This window comes from Propithecus coquereli, unplaced genomic scaffold, assembly GCF_000956105.1.
Source record: "Propithecus coquereli isolate 6110/MARCELLA unplaced genomic scaffold, Pcoq_1.0 Scaffold2, whole genome shotgun sequence".
Taxonomy (NCBI): domain Eukaryota; kingdom Metazoa; phylum Chordata; class Mammalia; order Primates; family Indriidae; genus Propithecus; species Propithecus coquereli.
Genome location: NW_012144966.1, coordinates 1,249,114 through 1,263,350, shown reverse-complemented (window position 1 = coordinate 1,263,350; position 14,237 = coordinate 1,249,114). Strand labels below are relative to the sequence as shown.

General features: G+C 41.7%; 1 protein-coding gene across 4 annotated transcripts in view; it reads right to left on the bottom strand.

The window, feature by feature from the left end:
* The window catches only part of AZIN1 (antizyme inhibitor 1), a 35,235-nt gene extending 26,796 nt beyond the window's left edge, over positions 1 to 8,439 (bottom strand). For 3 of the 4 annotated variants that reach the window (XM_012643607.1, XM_012643605.1, XM_012643608.1), the window contains exons 1-2: positions 8,022 to 8,439; positions 3,550 to 3,687 (exon numbers count right to left, since the gene is read on the bottom strand). The gene's annotated coding sequence lies outside the window, so the exon portion shown is untranslated. The remainder of the gene's footprint in view (positions 1 to 3,549; positions 3,688 to 8,021) is intronic. The other variant, XM_012643606.1, reaches the window with a different exon arrangement.
* Positions 8,440 to 14,237: the final 5,798 nt, after the last annotated feature.

Genomic DNA, 14,237 nt, shown 5'->3' with positions numbered 1-14,237 from the left:
GAATAACTTTACTCCAGCTTAAAGCCCTAAAGAATTTTTTAAAAGACATGTAGAAACTTCTCCACAATTAGGTAGCTCATCACATTAGTCTGAGATATTAACATTAATCTATTTTGTCAAGATATTTTTACAGGCCAGGCGTGGTGGCTCACACCTATAATCCCAGCACTCTGGGAGGCCGAGGCGGGCGGATGGTTTGAGCTCAGAAGTTCAAGACCAGCCTGAGCAAGAGTGAGACCCCGTTTCTATAAAAAAAAAAAAAAAAAAAGAGAGAGAGAGAGAGAGAGAGATTTTTACAGAGCTCACATACTCCACAGTACACATATTCTAAGGAAAAGTTTTGAAAGAAAAAAATTATGTAAGCAACTTCCAGAAATTTCCAGATACTCAATGGAATGAACTATCTCAGATGGTTCTGAGATTTAAAACCTAACCCTGAAGTCCGGACGGATCACCTGCACAGAAATTCTATTGGGGTATTGGAGTACAACACAGTTCAAAAAGAGTTCATATAGCTACGTGCTTTGCAATACTATGTGCCAAGTAATTTCCATGAAGGCCAATGTTTTAAGCCTTTTTAATCGTTGCCAAGTAGTATTGTCGATTCACAGAAAATCTCAGGATTTCAGTGTCTGGTAGAGCAAACTGTTACTGATACAAGGATTACACATTTCTGGAATGTGGAATTTTCTCTTGCCATTTTTTTTTTTTTTGAGACAATCTTGCTCTGTTGCCTGGGCTAGAGTGCCATGGCGTCAGCCTAGCTCACAGCAACCTCAAACTCCTGGGCTCAAGCAATCCTTCTGCCTCAGCCTCCCGAGTAGCTGGGACTACAGGTATGCACCACCATGCCCGGCTAATTTTTTCTATATATTTTTAGTTGTCCAACTAATTTCTTTCTATTTTTAGTAGAGACGAGGGTCTCACTCTTGCTCAGGCTGGTCTTGAACTCCTGACCTTGAGCGATCCTCCTGCCTTGACCTCCCAGAGTGCTAGGATTACAGGTGTGAGCCACCATGCCCAGCTGTCTCTTGCCATTTTTACTAATTCTAGTCAAAGATACCTTTGCGACTAGGTATCTTTGTGAATTCAGAATTTCTCAGATTTTAGAACAGTAATGTAGTACATGCACTTCGTATATATTATATAATACTCTCCAGGAGAATGTGAGTCAGCACCCTGTAATCACAATATTTCTGCAGCAAAATTTAGGAATATTAACACTAAATGGGATAAGTAAAGATAAAAATAGGTTCAAATCAGCACAGATTCAGGTCAAGTGGTTTTTTTTTTTCCCCCCAAATTAGTTTAGGTCATACCAAGGAAGTTATAAAAAAAAATGTTAAGGGTTTTCTGGATTCCACAATTATATGAATAAGGGATTGCGGACCTGTAGTTTTATAGCAAAGAATCAAGTACTAGAATTTTGTTTAACATAATAGACATTGTATCTGGCCATAATAAATTTAAGATTCAGGTACTCTGGCTGCCAGAACCTGTGGAATAATAAATATCTTCAGTATATCCTATCTGCTCCCATCCTCCCCACCCCTAAAAAGGGTGACATTACGGGCTGAATTCTACAGTATTATTCATTATTCTAAAGTCTACTTTTCCCTGATTTGGCAAAAATCATTAATATATCAGCTCATTGTACTGAGACTGATGTCTCTCTCTCTCTCTCTCTCTCTCTCTGGGGGGGGAGGGAGGGAGGGAGGGAGGGAGAAGGAGAGGGAGAGGGAGGGAGAAGGAGAGGGAGAGAGAAGCGAGCGAGAGACACTGACCGATGTCTCAAGTCTCTAAGAGGAAATACACCACTAGAAATATTAAATAATGCAGGGTTAAGTTTCCATTATAGCAAGACTCTTAACTAAAAGAATGCTTATCCTTTATTCTGGTCTTTCCTCAAAAGATGAAGCTTTTTCTAAATTTCCACTGTAGAATCTACTCATGACTATGATGGCAACTAGAATCCACCCCCAAAAAGGTTCCAAGCCAACTCAGGAGAAAAACATGTATATCAGAAGTAGAACACAGATGGACAAATGAAAATTAGATAACTGACTTGACTTGCTACTGAGAGGTGACAACGCTGCTTCTCTTTAACATGTATACAAGAGATGTGGTTAAAATGCAGATTCTGATTCAGGTTTGGGTAGGCCTGAGATTTCTTGTTTCTGTCCTAGGAGACAATGCTAACTCAGCAGCTCATCCAAAGACTATGCTGCATAAACAAAGATGGTAATACACTCATAAACAAATCATCATGCCAGTTTAGGACTAAAAGAACTGCTTTAGTCCCAACTTTACTTTACAGCTGGGATTAAAAACATAAGAAATTTGCTCAAATTTACACAGGTAGGAAAAAGACAGTACAGGAAACACTACAATTATTGTAAGTCAGAACTTTCAAGAAATCCTACTATTTAAACTGCTTTTCCTTCACTTTAGCCATAAAAACTTGAGCCTAAAATTCCCAATTTGTATTAACATCAAATGTATTTAAAAGACTTGCTTTAACATTAAAATGCTCTAAAATTAGAGGAAACATGTTTATTCAATAGAATCTGTTTAACAAGATCAGACTAAAGAAACAGTAAATTGATAACCTCAGCTCTCCTGAATTTTCAGGAAAGCTAACACTATTATTCCCTCCAAGTCTCTGGCCAAGTTAAAAATATCCAGATTTCAACACCAAAAACTAAATTTCAACAGCAAGAAGTTTACATACTATGAATTTTTTAAATGAAACAACCACAGAAGTTCAAATCCAAAGTTTACTGTGGAATTACATTTTGCACAGGGGCTCAATTCTAAAGTTAAATCCATATCTAGAAAATCAAGTATAATCAAAAAATTATCCTTGAAAATATGTTCGAAAAGTGGCATTCTGGGAGACAGGTATCTACATATATATATATTTATATATCAACTTTCAGTAAGTCCTCTAAAATCAGTCATTCCCTCCCCCAACATAAATCATCTTAGAAAAGAGAATAAATTCTAGAAAATCACATTGACTCTGGCAAGATGTTCATAACTAGAAAAACAAGAACTTAGATTTATTTTTCATAGCCCATGCTCTGGGGTATAACTTCACTGAGTGGAATGAGAGCAGAGTCTTTTGCTCTACTTAAAAACGTCTGATTTCTGATTAAGCCCAAATACTCAAATCCGCTAAGTGAAATGGCTGAATGATGTGATAAACTATAATTTAAATCCCAAACCCCTCTCCAACATACACTATATTAAAACCTAAACTAATATTTCCTAAAACTTACCCTGTAATATATACTTAATACAGTAATAATTTGTTGTATATTCAAGATAAAGTAAGTTTTAAGTGATCCAGTCATTGGTAAACAATGCATATAACTAAATCATTCAAGTCTGTAACTTGTAATTATCAAGTCTCTATTTCAGAACTTTAAAGAGCTTAAGGGTCACTGCACTTAAAGAGATAAATATAATTTCAAATTTTGAAAAATACTAAGCAACACAGCACTTTATTTCATTTTACAAGTTCCTCATGGATGTGAAAATACTTACATGGACAAGTTGGGAGATGGAACCCCCCTATCATCAGCTAGGTTCCCAAGGTGGCTCAGCGTTGAAGTCAAACTGCTCTCTATACAGCACTTCTCCTAGGCCCTCTGGGTAGTTGTATACTTGGTCAGAAAGTTCGCCCTAACGAAGGAAATAAAAGAAATAGTAGATAGTCCTATGTTAAAAAAAAAATGTTCAGTTGACTTAAAGATGAGCTGTAGAGTAAGTGTTAGTTTTAACAGTGTGTTTCATTAAAGTCACATTACACAAATGATGTTTTCAAAGGGCTTACCACAGTGCCAACTAATTTGTTAGAGTCAACATTTCCAAGCTGCAGTACTACAAAATTCACAGAACTTGACGTCAACGGCCATCTTACCAAGTTATTTCTCATGTGTTTCCAGCCTTTATCCAATTTCATTTTTGCTTTTTATTTGACCCATTTTTTTTTTTGAGACAGAGTCTCGCTCTGTTGCCCTGGCTAGAGTGAGTGCCGTGGCATTAGCCTAGCTCACAGCAACCTCCCTCAGCCTCCTGAGTAGCTGGGACTACAGGCATGCGCCACCATGCCTGGCTAATTTTTTCTATATATTTTTAGTTGTCCGGATAATTTATTTGTATTTTTTTTAGTAGAGATGGGGTCTCGCTCTTGCTCAGGCTGGTCTTGAACGCCTGAGCTCAAACAATCCGCCCGCCTCGGCCTCCAACTCAAATTTTTAAGTGGCCTAGAATGTAAAAATTTCCAAGTACCTTCACAAATCTGGTGTATATGCAAGACTTTATATGCCTAATGTTCTAGCATGACCTAATAGTCTGGACAGAACTACCCAGAACACCCTTTTACTCCTCAAATTCTTCTTTGCTTAAAGTAAAAAATACCACTACAATACCAAAAAGAAAAGCAAAAGATTTTATGACTTAGCTAATATATTATGCATCCGAAATAATCTTTGAGAACTACCTTATAATATTAGGCAAGTAACCTTTTAAGTTTTATCTCCTCATATCTATTTAGACCTACTTCACTCTATCAGCACCAGGAGCAAATAAATGTCAAAGTGCTTGGCATACTACACAAAATGCTCAGTAAGTGTTAGAAATGGCTACTACCCATTATGGTTTGACTGGATGGATTTATTAGCACCTCTGAGCTAAAATGCTATACCTCTATTTCTATTTAATTCAGTGGTTCCTGTTTAATATAACCTGATAGTATTTGCTAGAAAGGAATGATAAGAAGGAAACCAGAAAATTATAAAACTAGAAATTAATACCTAAAAGCTTACCTTACCTCAATCAGGATCAAGGCACCCACAAGGGAGGTAAAATGTTCCTTTATCTAATAGGGGAAACTGATCACACTCTCAAGGGCTCTTACAGATGATGAGGAAAAACCTTATGTTAGATTCCAAACAATGTATTACTCCACAACAAACATTCCAACTCTTCCCACACAAAGACAATTTTTAAAATAAATAAGAAGTGCTCATGCTGGGGACAGTTCATTCTCAATTATTGTAAGGAATACGATAATTATCCTGGGTGAAACGTTATTTATCTCTTTCCTGCTACACATCCACAGCTATTTTGCTGCTTTATGCAACCCAAGAGCAGTGATGTGAAACATTAAGGACATTAAACTTCAGACATTCAAGAATGTTCTTCAGTGAGATCTCTAAAACATTTCCATTTAACAAAATGGTAGTGGTAGGGAATGAAGGCCCCCAAATTTGAAAGGCACATTTTGATAGAAAAAATAAAAGGGGTACATAGGGTAAGCAGGACATTTACACACAGGATAGATGAAATCTGAACAGTTAAGATAATAAAGCAGGAGGAAGGAAGGTTAACAGAAATGTGGAGAAAAGGCAGTATGGAAAAAGACAAATTACTCTCATTTAAAATGGTGTGTAAACATTGCAATCAAGCTCCTTAAAAATCATTTGAAGAGACTTTCTCTAACTACACCACCTTAGAAAACAGCACAAGGAAGGACCAGACTAAGTCAGTAAGCCAGGAAGACATGCCAAAAAACCCTGTACTTTGACGGCAGCTACCCAAAACTTAGCATCTCAAAATTATCACTATTTCTCTGAACACACCTTGCCTTTACCAATGATTTTTTAAGTTGCCTTGTGGTATTTTCTAAAAACCCCAAACCCCAGTCTAATCATGAGAAAACCATGAAACAAACCTAAATTGGGGGTAGGGGAGTAATCTATCAGATACTCAGCCAGTACTCCTCCAGACTGTCAAAGTCATGAAAAACAAGGCAAGATTGAGAAATTGCCACAAACCAAACTGAGGAAGAAATGACAACTAATACGATGTGGTACCTTGGATTGGATTCCGGAACAGAAAAAGGACATTAAAGAAAACCTGTTGAAATCCACAAAGTCTGGAATTTAGTAAATAGTATCAAAATCAGTTTCTTAGTTTTGACAAACATACCATGATGTGGTAAGATGTTAATTATAAGATAAACTGGCTGAGAAGTATGCAGGAACTCCATCTTTGCAACTTTTCTGTAAAACTAAAATATTCCAAAATAAAGTTTATTTAAAAAAAAAAATTTCAGGCTAGGTATTCATACAATTAACTAACTACTCAGCAATGCAAAGAAACAATCCACTGATAAATCCAACATGGATGAATATCAAAAACGTGCTGAGCTAAAGAAGCCTCTTACACAAAGGAATGCACACTGTATGATTCCATTTATATGAAAGTTCTAGAACAGGCAAAACTAATCTATGGGTTTCTTTTTTTAAAAAAAAGCACAAATGTGGTTGCCTCTGTCGGGAGTGGGAAACAGTATGAACGGACAAGAAAAAACTCTGGGGCCATGGCAACTTTCCACATCTTAATAAGGGTCTGGGTTACGCAGATGAATTTTTGTTTTGTCTATGGGTTTTAGTGTTATGTGAATTTTAGCCCCCCCAAATTTAAAAAATAGTAAACAGTACTAAGCTACATGTAATGACATGTACATATTAAAATTGGAGGGGTAAAACATGCTGCTGTCTCCAACTTACTTTGAAATGCATCAAAAAATAAGGCAAATACAAATAAGGAAAATGTTAATTGTAGAATCTAGGTGAAGGTACAACCACCTAGAAAATCTATATAAAACCTTGGGGGAGAAAGGCACTGATAACTTGATTTCACTTATCACCTATAATCATTTATTTAGTAGTCTATCTTTCCTACTTAATGTAAAAACTCCTCAGGGCTTATTTGTCTATGCTCTCATATGTGTAAAAGAAACTAAAGAACTATTACGGCCTTTCCAGACAATCATTAGCCATATTTCTGCCAGGCTAGTCCACATCAACCTTTGCTGAGCACATAGCAATTCTCTCTCCTTTGAGTCCTCAAATTTTCACCTAAGCTGGGGATTCACGGTGGAAACACGATGGGACACAGAACTTTAACGTATCCAATATGCCACCACAAAAACCAGGTAAATGTGCTGAAACATCATGGGGCTGTAAACTCTGTCCCTGACCGTTTCAGGTTTCTGAACCAGCAGCTTAGTGTGAGAAACACACATCCAAGATATACACGATGTAAAGGGTTAGAACACGTCACCATCATTATTAACTGCTGGCAACCACGATAGTACTCGATAAGCCACTCCAGCCTGCCATTCTCCCTCTTTTTGCCCAGGAACCGTGGCGCGGACGGGAAAACGAAGCCATAGTGACTAATCCTTAGGCTCCAGGAGGTGACTGGGGTGAGTGAAGGCGACTTGGCCCAATCAGGAGCGCCGCAGGGGCGGAGCAGCAGCCCCGAGGCTTCCAGAAAGGGGCCAAAGGCCTCACGCTCGCTACCTGACACCGGGGCTTCCCCGTCGCCAGGCCCCGAGTGGCGTCAACTTTCCTCCACCAGAGGAAAATCGCGCTCCCCGAACCCCCCTCCCCCAAGAATCCGACTTCCTCCGCAGCTGTCACCAGAGGCCGGCGCCGAGCCCGCCCCGCTCCATTCATAACCCAGGACCCCGGCCGTTGCAGCCCAGGGCGCCGCCCGCCCACCGGGCTCCAGCAGGCAAAGGCGGCGTCGCAGCGCTGGGCCGGGACTGCGGGACCCCGGCCCCAGAGGGCTGCGGCCGGCCCCCTCCCCGGAAACAGCAATGCACCACGGGAGAGGGGTGGGGGCCGCGACCCCGGTGGCGAGACCCCCGCGCGCGCCCCTACAAGCACACGCCCCCTCGCCCCAACCGCGGCGGCTCGGGCTCGGCCGAGCGTCCGGCGGCCGCCTGAGGGTCCCGAGGCACAGCCCGCTGCCGCCAGCAGCACCGACAGCCGCCACACACGCCGCCGTCCGCCATGTTCGAGGCGGCCGGCCCCGGGCGCAACCGGGACGCCCGAGAGCGGCGGGGCCCAGCCGGAGGCACCTGCCGCCCCCCGAGGTCGGCCCCGTGCCCTGGCCTGGCCCTTCCAGCGCCGCCCCGCGCCCCTCGGCTCGGTACTCACGTGAGATAACGGCCCAAAGAGTCGGGTAAAGCGTCTTCTCTTTTTCGGCGGAATTTTTAAAGAGGGATGTGGTTACCTTGAGCAGAAATACCCAAGGCGGCCTGGGCCATAGGCTGCGGGAACGACGTCGGGGGAAAAGCGCGGCACCGACACCAGCTGTGCAGCAGTGGCGGCGGCGGCCGGAGGAGAGAAATAGAACAGCGCGGGCAAAAGAAGAAAGGCGCGGGCTGGGTGGAGAGAGGATTCGGCCTCGTCACACCGCAGAGTAGCAGAGCGAGAAAGGATGAGAAGAGGCAGAGAAGGCGACAGCAGGAGAAAAAAAGGAAACAGTGCAGCCCAGAGGAGAGCCAGAAAGTGTGGGAAGGTGGTGCCGGCGACGCCAGTATTTATAGCAAGGGGTGGGGCCCTGTGACATCACAGCCGGCCGGGCAGCCGCGCGAGCGGGGAGGAGCCCGGCTGCCGCCCGGGGAGACTGGCAGGGGCGGAAGAGGAAGGAGCACTGAGTCGAGAGGGCAAAAGGGGAGGGGCGCCGCGCGGCCGGGTCTTGCAGGTGCCGACAGGCCGGCCGCTTCCCGCCCTCCCGCCACCCGCTGCTCCCCGGCAGGCGGAGGGCCCGCTGTGCGGACGTGGGCAGGGGAGAGGGGAGGCGGCTCGACTGGGCTCGCCGTGCGCCCCACGCCACCGCCCAGCGGGCGCCTGCGCTCACGCGGCGGCGGGCCCCAGCGCATTGTGAGCTGCGCCCGGCTCGGCGGTGGCGGCATCTCCGAGGGCGGTCCTAGGCCAGAGGTGGCGCGCCCCCTGCACTGCCTCAAGTAGGGGAAGCCTTTGGGCGCCATCGCTGAAGCTTTCCCCGTCGAGACCAGTCCGCTTTGTGAGGACTGTAGTTTGCGCCCAGGAACTGCCCTTCCAGGCTGAGGCTCCAGCCGCCGCGGGGTGCGGTGCTCCTTTATGGAAACGAGTTCCTCGTGGCCGGGAAAGATCGGCCCAGCGTTCGGGTGGTTAGAGGCTTGTGACCACATAAAAATGTCCTCAGTGCTCGTACGTTGCAATATGGAGCAGCAGGAATTTTTTAGAGGAGTGTGGCTCTTATGTCTTTATTTAAAAAAGGTTGGTGCAGTCAGTCCCAGTCTTTATTAATGCAGGACTAGTGTTGGAGAGGGGGTTACTGATATTACAAGCGCACATTACTTTAATCCCCCAGGTCTCGTTTTCGCGATCATTTTAATTTTTCTACTCCATAACAAACTTTTTTATTAGGGGGTCTAAGATGATCTAAATAGCTTTTAGCTTATTCTCATCTTTTTTAGATGTCTTAGTACTAGTGATTAGAGACCCTGAATCCTCCCGTGCTAACGCTTTGCAGCTGAGATTAACAGCACAAATGAAATATGTATTGACACACCCCTCCAAAGTTAAGAATTTTGCGATTAAGACCCTTTTTTCCTTTTCATTCTTCCCTCTGTTTACTTTGTGAGCAGCACTGTGGTTGATTAATAAGTCATCAAAAGAGAAAGGAACAGAGAGCCTTCCTACGTGGAAAGGCTGGATATCTTTCGACGCTGAAATGTAATCTCTCAGATGAGAGTATTAGGTAGAAATCAGGAGTTGTGGACTTATTCCTCATTTCGTTTTTCCGTATTTTGCTCTGCTATATGTTGGCTCTTTCATTTCTTAAAAGTTCTATTCAGAACGTTTGAAAGCACAGCAGTTTCACTAGTCCTTTGATCGCAGAAGGAAATGAGTGGGTTTTCTGCTTCCAACATAGGTTCAAGGTTGTAAATGAGGTTGAAAAGGTAGATTAGGGTGAGACCAAGAAAGGGTTAGAATTGAACTTTATTCTGGAATCATTTAAGCAGGAACATGATAGACTCAAAGATACGTTGTTAAAAGATTAGGCTGGCATCAGTGGATGGAATTGAAAAGAAGTAGAAAGTTTGTAAGTGAAGGAAACTCCTACAGCTGTTTTAAAAAGAGTACTAAGGAATTCAGAATGAATGGAGGGAAAAGGCATAGAAAAACTAGAGGTAATCTTGACTTCCCAGGGAGAGGAGAAGGTGTCAAATGATTCTGGGATATCAAGCTTATCAACAGGGAGAATTCAGGAACAATGAACTGAGGTAGAAATATTAATAGAAGGACTCAGTTTGCAGGGAATAAGATAAGGCTGCTTTGAGCATAAAGGGTTTGAGCTGTTGATGAAATACCCAGGTAAAGATGGTCCAAAGGCCTCTGGAAATGGGATTATCCGGTGCCCTTTGGGTGTGAATTTAGGAGCCTTTTCTACACATATGATAATTAAGGAATTGTTGAAGTGTACAGGAAAAGGGATATAAGCACAGAATCTAGAGAAATGCCAGAGGGAAGAGACAGCGGCAGAGACCAAGAGAACCAGCTAAAGAAGTAGAGAGAGAGTCACAATAGTGCAATACCAAGCCATTCAAGGAAGAGGATGCTTGTTCCAAGATGGAATGAGTGATCAGGGTTGTCATATTCCTCAAACAGGATGAAAGGGGGTTCTCATTTTGGCAAATGGCATATTATTGGTAAACTCCAATCTCACGTTAAGAAGTTTGAATTTGTATCCCAAAGGCATTGGGAAAGCTTTCAATCATGGGAATGATTTGCATTTTAGAAAAGGGGAGAAAGTGGGTGTGGGAAGAGAAAGTACTATAAGTTTGTGGCAGAGAGGCCACTTGGGAAGCCATTGTAGTCATTCATGGAGAATGATAAGGGCCTGAAAAGAAGTTATCCATGACCTTTAACTGAGCAATTTCGGTGGAGTAGGAAGAACAGAAGGTTGCAGAGGACTTTGTGAAGAGCAGCTGAAGCGAAGTCAGTGAATGTTGACCTCTCTTCAGGTGGATGGTACTGGACTAGGGCCTAATCCAACATTATTTACACTGTGAAGCAATTCAGCAACTTTTATTATTAAAACAATGTGCCCATGGTGATTAGTATTTGTGTATTCATATTTAAAGAACAATGCTAGCTTTTTCTTTGCCACCCCTCCGCCTAATGCTAGCTTTTAATGAATACAATAGAACCTTGAAAACTGTGCTACATTGGAGCAGACAACATAGTACGTAACTTTAATAGAGTGATAACTATCTAATGAGAACAACATATTTAATTGTGTTTGGGTTTTGGGGTTTTGGTTATTTTGCCAAGTTGGGTTACTCATACATAAATACACAGGTAGCACCAGTCAAAATATTACCATTAAATAAAGAGCCCTAGGAAAATGATATAATACCATTCACACATAGATCATCCTGGTCCATTGGTTCAAACCCATTTGATTTTGTGCCAATAGATGTAAAAGATTTGAATGAATTAGATTGTTGATAAAGGTAAGTCACCCCAAAATAATCAGTAAATCTAAAATCACCAGCCCATAATGGAAATCACATGTAGTCACAGATACAAAAGTGACAAATGTAAAAAGCCCAATGGTAATTGAGAGTTAAAATCCCAGTTTAATTCTGTGGCGTGTATTGGAAACTTAAGCCCCAGTGCAACAACGTTGGAGGGTGGGGCCTAAAGAGAGGTGATTAGGCCATGAGGACAGAGTTAATATATTAATGCATTAATGCCAGGAATGGGTTCCTTATAAAAGGATGAATTCAGTCCCCTTTCTCTCTTTCTCTCTCTAGCCCTCTGTTTGCCCTTCCTTCAAGGGTTGACACAGCAATAAGGCCCTTACCAGACGCTGGCCACTCAATCTTGGACTTATCAGCTCCTAGAACTGTGAGCCAATAAATTTCTGTTCATTATAAATTACCAATCTGTGGTATTCTGTTATAGCAGCACAAAATGGACTAAGACAATGAGAATGTTTAAAGAGAGCTTAATATGAGTTTTTATTGCTAAGGTAATTTCCTAAAGTACTCCTTATTATATATAAAACCAAAATATACAGGTTTCGAATAGTTAAAACATTCACATTTTAAAACATGATATTTCAGCTGTCCAACACATCTTTTTGTAGACTGATAACCTTTCTAAAAAGCTGACTTGCTTATCAGGAATCTGATGCTATGGTTATGGACTATCAAAACCATTCTTTCTTTTAACTGAATAGATGTCACTCCTTTATTTGCTGATTTTCTGTTATTAAAATCCTTTGGAGTTGAAATTATTTTACCTGGATTGGTTTTCACCTTAGATGAAAAATCATTTAATTTGATTTTATTTTCATATTTAATCTTTTTTCACAAAATGTAGGACTAGGTCAGTAGGGTTATAGGGCATTCCAGTCTAGCAATGCCCTACATCCCAGCACTGGCCCATATCCGTCACCCATACTTTTGTCCATAGGATAATTTAACCTATAGAATGGTATGCATGGCAAGCAAAGGGTGATAGAACCCAGATTATAATCCAGGTATAAGGGAAAAGAAAAAAATTTTCCTGTTTTCATTTCATTGGCTGTGTATGTCATTAGATGTGGGTCAGCATTTTGACTCTCCTGAATGACGTGGGTAGTTTCTGCAATAAGCAAGTCATAAGCAATACACTCATGTCTTTTATTACTTCCAGAAACAACAAATTACTCATGGTTAATTTAAGAGGACTGCTTTAGAAACCTATATAAGAGGCCAAAGCTGCAATCCAGTTTTACATATTAAATGTAACTTAGATAATTAGAATAATCAATGGGCATGACCCATGAGTTCGCTCCCTTATATCTTAAGATAATCCTTAGAAGTCAGGAAATCCTTAGAAAATTGATTTTCTTTTTTTTTTGAGACAGGGTCTCACTCTGTCTTCCCAGACTGGAATGTAGTGGCATCATCATAGCTCACTGCCACCTCAAATTCCTGGGCTCAACCGATCCTCCTGCCCAGCCTCCCAAGCAGAGCCCTGCTAATTTTTCTATTTTTTATAGAGATGGGATCTCACCACATTGCTCAAACTAGTCTCAAACTCCTGGCCTCAAGTGATCCTCTCACCTTAGACTCCCAAAGTACTAGGATTATAGGCATGAGCCACTGTGCCCAGCTCAAGTTTATATCTCTGTATGTCAAAATAGCTGCCTGGCAGATAGTTAAAGTTTTTGGTTGAGGGATTAGAAAATAAGAGCTCTGAAATGTAATCCTGTCTGATTTGAATTGTAGTTTAAATTTTTTTAGTAACTGAACATGGATGGTGTAACATGAGCTGATTCTGCTTCCTAAATGCTTTTTTTGTTTTTTGTTTTTTTTTCAGAAACAGGGTCTTACTATGTTGCCCAGGCTGCTCTGGAACTCCTGGCCTCAAGCCATCATCCTGCCTTGGACAGCCAATGTACTGGGATTACAGGCGCAAGCCACTGCACCTGGTCTAAATGATGGTTAATAACAGTGACTGCAGGCTACATTTTTATTTAATGAGATGTTTTAAATTACTTTGTCATTTAATTTGAAGTTTGGCCAATTCGCTTCTAAACGTATCAATTTAAATTTACTTTATCTGATTCTAACTGGAAGGAGAAAAGTTCATGCAATAAAGACAATAAAATATTAGTTATTTATCAAAATAGGGAGAAGAAACACAAATGGCTTGCTTTCACAAAAATAATCTTTTTGCGTCTGACTCAAAAAGATCATTCAATCACCTATAGTATAATAGCAGTTAGAAGACCTTCAGTTAGTCCTAGCCTTACTTGGCCGAGGTGGTTTAACTCTAAACCGCCTCCATTTCTTTCGTTAAAATATATTCCCAATTCCTTTGGAAGTACTCTTCTCTTGCCATATACCCTGAGTTCTGTCAAGAGCTGTCATTTTAATGTGGGCTCCCCGGCCACAGTAATTGGAATAAGGGCTGACAACTTCTCAAACAGTCTTGGAGGAGCCGGGGAAGTTCAATAATGATTGACATGTGTTTGATTCAGACAGTTTTTTCCCTGGGATTTTTCTGTTAAGGAATGGGTGCAGGAAGGAGACTTGAAGAAGGAATCATTTCTTCTGTGGCTCAAATTATGATAATATGAGCCAGGAACTGCCAGTAACCAGGGTCCCGGAAGAAATGTATGTGAGAAAACAAAGCCAACGTTCATGATGATGAGGGGTGCGTCAGCATTCCAGTTGTCCCATTTTTCTTGCTTTTCAGTTACACCAACAAAAACAAAATTCTCCTTCTTTTTTTTGAGACAGAGTCTCACTGTGTTGCCCGGGCTAGAGTGCCGTGGCATCATCCTAGCTCACAGCAACCTCAAACTCCTGGGCTCAAGCGATC